This window comes from Mus musculus, chromosome 7 (genome assembly GCF_000001635.26).
Source record: "Mus musculus strain C57BL/6J chromosome 7, GRCm38.p6 C57BL/6J".
Classification (NCBI taxonomy): Eukaryota; Metazoa; Chordata; class Mammalia; order Rodentia; family Muridae; genus Mus; species Mus musculus.
Genome location: NC_000073.6, coordinates 116,818,524 through 116,828,038, shown reverse-complemented (window position 1 = coordinate 116,828,038; position 9,515 = coordinate 116,818,524). Strand labels below are relative to the sequence as shown.

The following is a 9,515-nucleotide window of genomic DNA, read 5'->3' as shown; positions in this document are numbered from 1 at the left end:
TCTACTGCCGGGCTCCATCCCCATCCCTGTCTACAGCCTACATCATTATGTCAGAATCTTCACATTCAGTGTCCCAGGAAGGCTCTTGATACTGGCATAGAACCTATACTCTGTCTGGTGGGTTGCTATGCAGCAAAATCATCAGCTCCTCTTTAGAGCAGGTTACAGTTAGGAGGATTTGAGCAGCTAAGGAAATTACAACGCACTGCCCACTATCCTACCAGCCCTCTTCACCGTGACCATCCACAGGTTTGCTGTCATGACAGGCCACTTTATGCAATCAAAGCCGAATCCAGCTCCACTTTCCTACTTCAAGCATCTTGTAAAATAAAACGAAAGGCATTCTTCTGGTTACTTGCTTTTTGAAGACTTCCCATGTTTCAGTCATCCAACTATCACCTCCACAGCTTTCTGTGATATTAGTACTCTGCCTGCTGCTATTTGCTTAATATTCCTCCTCACAGACACTCTACATTCTTATTTATGTTAAAAGAAAACATTCGGCTCCTGCTGAGATATACAAGGTTGGTGTCTGACTTTATCTTATCTTTCACTGGTTGGTCATGCAAACAAACATATAGTGTAAACATTTCTTGTGCTCATCCAGAAGATAACTTCTGCTCCTGACGATGCTGCTGAACATAAGGAATCTGCAGAGAACCTCCTGTGAGGCTCAGGATATGAGGGATGAATGGTGATGTCCACAGAGACCAGCAGAGGCTTAGCTTTCATCACTAGAATTCAGAGGTGGGGACCCCTGGGAAATCTGAGCCTGCTCCCTTCTTCCTTGTTTAGCTTTCATTAAGCCCACGCTCCTTTGTTTACTGGCCCACTCAACACTTACCTGAATTAGAGCCTTGCCCTCCCCTGCTCATCTTCCTCTGCTTGCTCAAAATTCTATTTTAGATTAATGTTTATTTCCTCATAAGAAATGGAAATTGAAGCCTCTTTTCTCCTATGTTCTCCATGACCTGCAGAGGAGCAGACCCAACAAAACACAAACAAGCAAACAAACCTGAGCTTTCAAATTAACAAAAAGGAGGGAGAAGTAGGAAACCGAAGCAGTTTCATTGAGAGGTAATAGATTCCTTGGTTTGCAGTTAAAATGATGAGCAAACTCATTACAAGGTAAGTATCCACTGAGATCACCTTACCTTGCAAGAATGTAAATATCACAGGAAAACTATTTTCTTTCTGAACAGAAAGCGCTGTGACCCCCAACCAGAAGAGTTAGCTTAAAGATCCAAGAGATGTGGTTGAGGTTAGAAAGGGACTCTTGGCCTCTTCCCTCCACTCTTTCTCTCCTTCCTCTCCTCTTTTTCTTCCTCTCTTTCCTTCTCTCTTTCCTCTCCCCTTTCTCCCCTCCCTGCTCCTCTTCTCCCATCTTCCAATTCTTTTCTTCCTCTTCCTTTACTTCATTCTCATCCCCAATCTGACCCTCCTATTACTGCTCCTCCTACACTCTTCCTCCTTCTCTTCTTTCTCTCTCTCCTGCTTTCTCTGGGTGTGGGGGAACAGGAGAGTAGAGCTCACTGCGTGGAGAACCTGGATCACATGTCACAGACCCTCCTGGAACAAGAGAAGCTTGTCCATCTCATTCCTCTAAGCTGGGGACCACTGTCAGGTTCCCAGCTTACAAGCAAGGATTGAGCAAGCCATGGGAACTGTTTAGCCTGTAATCCTCCTGCTTAATACTGTTAACTGAATTAGTTGACCAGTTAATTACTAAGCCGCTAACTGCTAATGCTTGTTCCAACAGCGAGAGACTTGTAAAGCACCGGGGAAATGAAGATGGCCAGAAGGCTTCCTCAGCAGCACAGGCATGTTTGCTTTGTGGAACAAAGTCCAGCAAACATTGGCTTACTCAGAACATAGGCAACCAAGAATTACAACCAAGAATCCTGGAAGGATTCTCAGCACTTTAGAAGGAATAGCTAATGCCTTAAGCCCAGGATGCTCAGCTCTTGTGAGAGCTCAACGTGCTCTCTGAGTTAAGGCTTTTCTCCTTATAGAAAAACAAGTGGGACCCAGCGTTCTGCAAACCGTCTACAAGTGCTGTTCTCAGCCAGTAGGTGTTCTATCTGTTCTTGTCATCTTCTTGGAGAGGAGAGGACAAAGAGGTGCATACAGGATGCTACAGGGCTCACCCATGTAAGGATTATGCACTTTAAGAATGGTGAACTTGAGCCCCACCCCCTTTCTCTGCGGAATCACCATGGCGGCTGGGACCCTGTACACATACCCTGAAAATTGGAGGGCCTTCAAGGCCCTCATCGCTGCTCAGTACAGCGGGGCTCAGGTCCGCGTGCTCTCCGCACCACCCCACTTCCACTTTGGCCAAACCAACCGCACCCCTGAATTTCTCCGAAAATTTCCTGCCGGCAAGGTTCCAGCATTTGAGGGTGATGATGGATTCTGTGTGTTTGAGAGCAATGCCATTGCCTATTATGTAAGCAATGAAGAGCTGCGAGGAAGTACGCCAGAGGCGGCAGCTCAGGTGGTGCAGTGGGTCAGCTTTGCTGACAGTGACATCGTTCCTCCAGCTAGTACCTGGGTGTTCCCCACCTTGGGCATTATGCACCACAACAAACAGGCCACTGAAAATGCGAAAGAGGAGGTGAAGCGAATCCTGGGGCTGCTGGACACTCACTTGAAGACTCGAACTTTTCTAGTGGGCGAGCGAGTGACACTGGCTGATATTACAGTTGTCTGTACCCTGTTGTGGCTCTATAAACAGGTCTTAGAGCCTTCTTTTCGCCAGGCCTTCCCCAATACCAACCGGTGGTTCCTTACCTGCATTAACCAGCCCCAGTTCAGGGCTATCTTGGGGGAGGTGAAGCTGTGTGAGAAGATGGCTCAGTTTGATGCTAAGAAGTTTGCAGAGAGCCAGTCTAAAAAAGATACCCCAAGGAAAGAAAAGGGTTCATGAGAGGAGAAACAGAAACCCCAGGCTGAGCGGAAGGAGGAAAAAAATGCAGCTGCCCCAGCTCCTGAGGAAGAGATGGATGAGTGTGAGCAGGCATTGGCTGCTGAGCCCAAGGCCAAGGACCCTTTCGCTCACCTGCCCAAGAGTACCTTTGTGTTGGATGAGTTTAAGCGTAAGTACTCCAATGAGGACACCCTCTCTGTGGCACTGCCATATTTTTGGGAGCACTTTGATAAAGATGGCTGGTCCCTGTGGTATGCCGAGTACCGCTTCCCTGAAGAGCTGACCCAGACCTTCATGAGTTGCAACCTCATCACTGGGATGTTTCAGCGATTGGACAAACTGAGGAAGAATGCCTTTGCTAGTGTTATCCTCTTTGGAACCAACAACAGCAGCTCCATTTCTGGTGTTTGGGTCTTCCGAGGCCAAGAGCTTGCCTTTCCGCTGAGTCCAGATTGGCAGGTGGACTATGAGTCGTATACATGGCGGAAACTGGATCCTGGGAGCGAAGAAACCCAGACCCTGGTTCGAGAGTACTTTTCCTGGGAGGGGACCTTCCAGCATGTGGGCAAAGCCGTCAATCAAGGCAAGATCTTCAAGTGAACAAGTCTTGCCAGTCGCCTAGCTGCCTGCACCTACCCTTCAAGGGAGATGGGGGTCATTAAAGGAAACTGAACATTGAAAAAAAAAAAAAAAAAAAAAAAGAATGGTGAACTTGAAGTATGGAACACAGGGTGTTCCAGTCTTCAATTTATAAAATTCAACACTCTGGAAAGGCTTCCTAGGAGTATCTTTCAGATATGCATTGTGGACAAATCAATCTACATTCTCAAAGTAGCCATGAGGATGAGGTTAAGAGAGGGTGTGCGAACCAACAGTTTTCAAATACAGGGAACAATTATTATCATCAATAGATCACAACTCTAAGCTCAGACTTATTCTCTAGTCCTTGCTTTTCCCCTTCTAGGGAGCATGATAATATCTATGACAAAGAGTACTCTGGAAATTATGTCCCTCCATTAATTATTCTTACAGGATGAATTCCATAGCACTAACTCTGTTACAGCACTTTAGGCAGCCTGCCAGCTCAACACTATGTTAATCGCTATTTCATTTCTAGGCATTCGGCTTAGGCGGAATCAGCTTAGGCCCAGAGATTTCCTGATACTTCCTGATAAGGTAGGTTTCAGGTAGCACAGTCCTTCCAGGCTGCTGTTAAACAAAAATGTGGGGAGAGGAGGTTGAACAGAGTTGGAGTAGCCAGCAATTGATGCAAGGCATGAAATTATGTTCATAAAGGTTGTAATGAGATGATATTTTGTCCACAACAGTTTTCACTGTTAAACCCCGCTTAGCCTTAAAGAGTAGAATGTTTTGAAACTTTCTCCTGTTTTTCCTTTAGTCCTTATAAAAAAGGCATCTAAGAAGATAGATAGATAGATAGATAGATAGATAGATAGATAATAGATAGGCAGACAGATAATACATAGATATAGATACATAGAGATAGATAGATAGATAGATAGATAGATAGATAGATAGATAGATAGATAGATAGATAGAGATAGATAGATGATAGATAGGCAGACAGATAGATAATACATAGATATAGATACATAGAGATAGATAGATAGATAGATGATAGATAGATAGATAAATAGACACATACATACATACATACATACATACATACATACATACATAGATTTGTACATGATAGATGATGGATAGGTGATAAATAAATACATAGATGAGTGATAGATGATAAACAGATAATGGACAGAGAAAAACAGATAAATACATAAATGATCTAGACATGACAAATAGTTATTTATAGATGGTAAGTAATTGATATATTATAGATAGATGGTGGTAGGTGATAGATGATGGACAGAAAACTCAGTGATAAGTTATTGACAGCTATATGATGGGTAACTGCAGAGATGTGCTCAGCGTAGAGATGAACGTGCAAATAGATTCCATTCAGATGTGTTCTGTCTCTGTACCTAAGAGTACAAAACATAGAAATTTCAGAAGGGAAAGTTTGAAATGTGATTAGAAGAAACCTAAAATATTATTTTTCTCACTTTTTCATCTTTAAAAGGCAAAGAGATTGATGACCAGGTTGTCATATCCCAGTTCTCATTAATGGTGACCAGAATGTACAGAATTGGCACAAGCCTCTGACGTGCTCTGCCTGATCCAGTCTCCCTTGGCAGCTAGATCACTAGTTGTACTGATTAGAAAACAGGCTCGAAAAAGTGGTGTGGCTGGCTCAAAGGCTTCCAGTGAATTGAGGGCAGAGGTGGATCAGGACAGCAAGAAACAGTGTCACATATGAACCCAGGATTCCTGATTCCCGTGCATTATATATTTTCATCTGAAGTGTGAGTTCAAACGCATCAATTCAAAATGTTTCTTTCATCCCAATCCCAATCATAATTGGGACATCCTCCTTTAAAAAAAAAGAGTGTATAAAATAAGAATTGCCTCCCACAAATGCATATTCCACACACACACTCTTTTTCCCTAGTGAAATCTGTTGCATGCACAAAGGACAAGTTCAGCTGGGGCTCCATGAGTCTACCATGACCAGGTTGCTGCTGTGTGCCTGTCACCTCATGCATAATAAAAGGGTGGCTGTCAGGAGCAGCTCCCACTGTCCTCCATGACCACATTTCCAAACTGCCCTTGACAGGGGATGAGCAGAGCATTTCAGCAGACTGCATTGGATAGCAGAATAACTGCTGTGAGGATGGGTCTAGCTCTGTCCCTAGACTGGCACTTTGATTTCTCCGTGTCCTGCTTGGTTTTGTCCTTGCAACTGAAGGAAGGAAAGTGACAGCAGGGCCATCTGCAGGGTTACTCTCGTAGTCTCTGAGCAACTGAGAGCAGATTTCCAAGTTGATGAGGTACGTAGCCTGTGAGGATGAGATGTGACTTCAAACTCCACCACTTCAAGCCCTGGGTTGGCAGAATAAAATTCGCTATGTGGTCCAATCTGACCTAGAAATCATAGTCTTCCTGGCCCCAGATTCCTACCCCTGGAAACTCATTTCTGATTTTTGCTTTGTTGGAGTTTCCCTAGTTCTGAGGACTGAACATAGAATTCATGTATGCCAGGCAAGTACTCCATCACTGAGCTACACCCACATTCCTTTCTAGAAACTTCTTAGGCTCCTACTGATTCAACTACAGAAAAGAAATGATGGTTCTATCCCAAGGGCCACAGTGAAGACAGGGTAACCATTGACAGTGGCTGATGCCTATTTGGTATTCATTATTGATCAGACACTCCAATGAACAAGGAGCTCTGGGCATATAATTCCCACTAAATGGCAGGTGGCAGATAGTCATGTCCTCTGTGAAGAAACTGAAGCACAGGAAGGTGACCTGCCCAACATCACCACAGGCTCTTCATCAAACTCTGGGGACCACCCTATTAGGAAAGTGTCCAGTATAAAGTCAGTGTCTAATAAACTTTAGCTATTCCTCCAATTACTTTTCTGCTCAGACAGGATGAATGTTACTGTACTAGGGAAAAGCAACAGGATGCCCATCTATTGAACCTCTGATTTCTACTAACCATTCACCTTACCTATTCATACTAAATCTCCAAGCTAAGCCTGGTAGTAGCATATACCATCCCTATCCCTTAGAAAGTTAAGGCAGGAGGGCCATGGGTTTAAGGCCAGCCTAGGCTATGAAACAAGACTCTGTCTCCACGAAATGAAAAACAAATGAATAAAAATCACTGCAGGCTGGTCCCATCCTTCCTCTTGCATGTTTAGGGAAACAGAGTTCAAAGCCTCTCACAAGGCCTTCGCTGAAGCATCTGTCTTTCCCAGTCCAAAGCCCATGTTGCCACCCCTGGGGCTAACATTCCCAGCCCATGAATGAACTTCTTTCCAAGCTCTCCTTCACTGTGGTCATGGGAGAGAGTCTCTCATGTTTGCTGTTTACAGGGATTGCCCAGGGACCTTGTTCAACACAGCTTTGGATTCAGCTGGCATTTCTAGCAAACACCCAGGCAGCAGTAGTAGTGCCGGTGCTGTGTGGACAGCATGTGGAAGGGTGAGGATGTTCAAGAGCCCTTCAGCCCCTCCATGTTTTCTCAGTCTTCACCACTTGAGACTTGACAGGCTTCTAAGGTTGTACGATCAAGATGGGTGCTTCACTCCAGCTCCTTCAGCTCTCTGGAGACAAATTCTCCCAGCCTTACTCCACACACACATGAGCCTCCTACTCTGCCATTACTCCCTCACAGCTGTTTCTGTGCTCTCGACACATACTTAATATGTACATTTCATATTAAGTCACTCAGATGCCAAATGCAACCTCACATCCTTACTAGGCAAATGCAATGCCAAAGGACAGCTCTGCCAGGAATGCCTGCATTTCTGCAATCTGTGACTGAACAGTGCCTTAAATGATGACGGTGGGCCTGATGTCCTTAGCTTGAACATAGTCATAGCTTTCACGAATTACCCCTTTCCACGCTCAAATTTAAATCTAGAAGAGCCTTTCATAAAGTGTTTCTGTGTGTGTTTTAAATCTGCACACACCCACTATACAAAGACATTTTATTATGACATTTTCATAAGTGTGTATGGGGGGCTTGACTTTATATTCATAACTTTATTACCCTCTCTGGCCCACACTTCATAGGTCCTTTTCCTCTTCCCAAACAGTGTGTGTGTGTGTGTGTGTGTATGTGTGTGTGTGTGTGTGTTTGTGTGTGTTTGTGTGTGTGTGTGTTTGTGTGTGTGTGTGTTGCATACACATACATGTATTTTACATCTAGATTCTCACTATGAGAAAAAATATGTGATACTTGTCTTTGGGGCCTGTCTTACTTCTCCTGGTATGATGCTTTTTTTTCCATCCCTTTTCATGAAATGCCATGATCTCTCTTCCGTATGGATGGAGAACACTCCACCATGCTTACATAATACATTGTCTTTCTCCATGCATCTTCTATGGATACCTAGACTGCTGTGACAGCCTCTTACCAGCCATGACTCTACAAATATGGTCTCTCCTGTCTTGCTTTGCATCTATTCCCCACCTCAGCTCAGCTCTGCTGGCCTTTCATTTCTTCTTAGGGGCTCTCTCCAGTCTTCCTAGATTATCTTCTGCCATATGCATTTCTTGGTATCTTTCCATAGAGAAGAGTCTGTGACCAGGACATTCTCACTAACTCTGCTCAGCATCCCACAGTGCAGACTTCATCCTCTACTCTTTCTAGATAGTCAAGCTATGTTAGTGAGCCAGTCCAGAACAAGCCAGAATTTGCATGAGAAGGACTTTGCCTTGTTGGTCAGGTTGTGATTGTTTCATTCTCCTAAGTCTAGTCTGTACATTTGGCTTGGAGCAACAAAATAAAGCACATAAAGTAAACCAGCCATGATAGCACAGGACTTTAGCCCCAACACTTGGGAGGCAAAGGCAGGAAGATCTCTGTGAGTTCAAGGCCAACCAGAACTACATAGACCCTGTCTCAAAAGCAAAGAAAAAAATATGAGCATGTAAACTAGTCCCTAACATTTACAGTCTTTTCCCAGTTATAATCCATGTCCTAATAATAGTTGTAGTGTGCCAATACTTGATATGCATCAGTGTTTTCATAATCAATTTGCCACAGAAATTCATCAATATACAAAGAACTATAGGAGCTGGCAGTTCTATTTCCTCCAATTAGGGTGTTGCTCAACATCAGATAGTAGCCTATCGGATCCAAACTTGAACCCAGCACACCAATAACCTTTACTCTGAACCACTCACTGGAGAAGGCCATTCTTGTTTGCAGATACATAGTCAAATTTGTTCTTTAAAGAATTCCTTTTTATTTTAATTCGTTTCATTCCCAATCACTGCATCTCCTCTGTATTTAATTTAAAAGTGCTATAGAATTTTGAAGAAAAGCACAGTGTGATTTAAGAAAGAGGAACTCTGGGAATCTACCTTCAGTTGGAAGAGTAAATAAAGAGCTCTAGGGAGGATGAAAGATAAGCTGGCACTGGGAGATGATGGGGAAGGAAGTGGAGCTGGTATCTAGGAGATGATGGGGAAGGAAGTGGACCTGGTATCTGGGAAATGATGGGGAAGGAAGTGGACCTGGTATCTGGGAAATGATGGAAAAGCAGGTGGAGCTGGTATCTAGGAGGTGATGGGGAAGGAGGTGGAGTTGGTATCTAGGAGGTGATGGGGAAGGAGGTGGAGCTGACACTGGGAGATGAGCATGGAGACAAATGTTGCTGAAGCAGGTAAGGCTGGCGCAGATGCCCTAAATTAGAGACACAGCAAACAGCAGGGGTTAGACCCAAAAGTCCTGTTGCTGCAGTAGAGTGAGAGGTGATAGGTGTCTACTGATGACCTTCTTGTAGCTTCAAAGGTGTCACAGGCCATTACCATGAAAGGGGACAATGCTCAAGTGTATCTCTATTCCTCATCCTAAAAGGCCACTGGATTCAGTTATGGGTGCTCCATCGGATGAGCTTATCTAGTGCTAATCATCTCCTAAAGGATTTGCCTCTAAACAGTTCTGCCAGATTTAATTTCCAGTCTTTTAATACATTTAGGTTTAAGC

The 9,515-nt window shown here is 44.0% G+C and overlaps 1 pseudogene; it reads left to right on the top strand.

Moving 5' to 3' along the window:
- Positions 2,186–3,607, top strand: Gm4366 (predicted gene 4366; annotated as a pseudogene).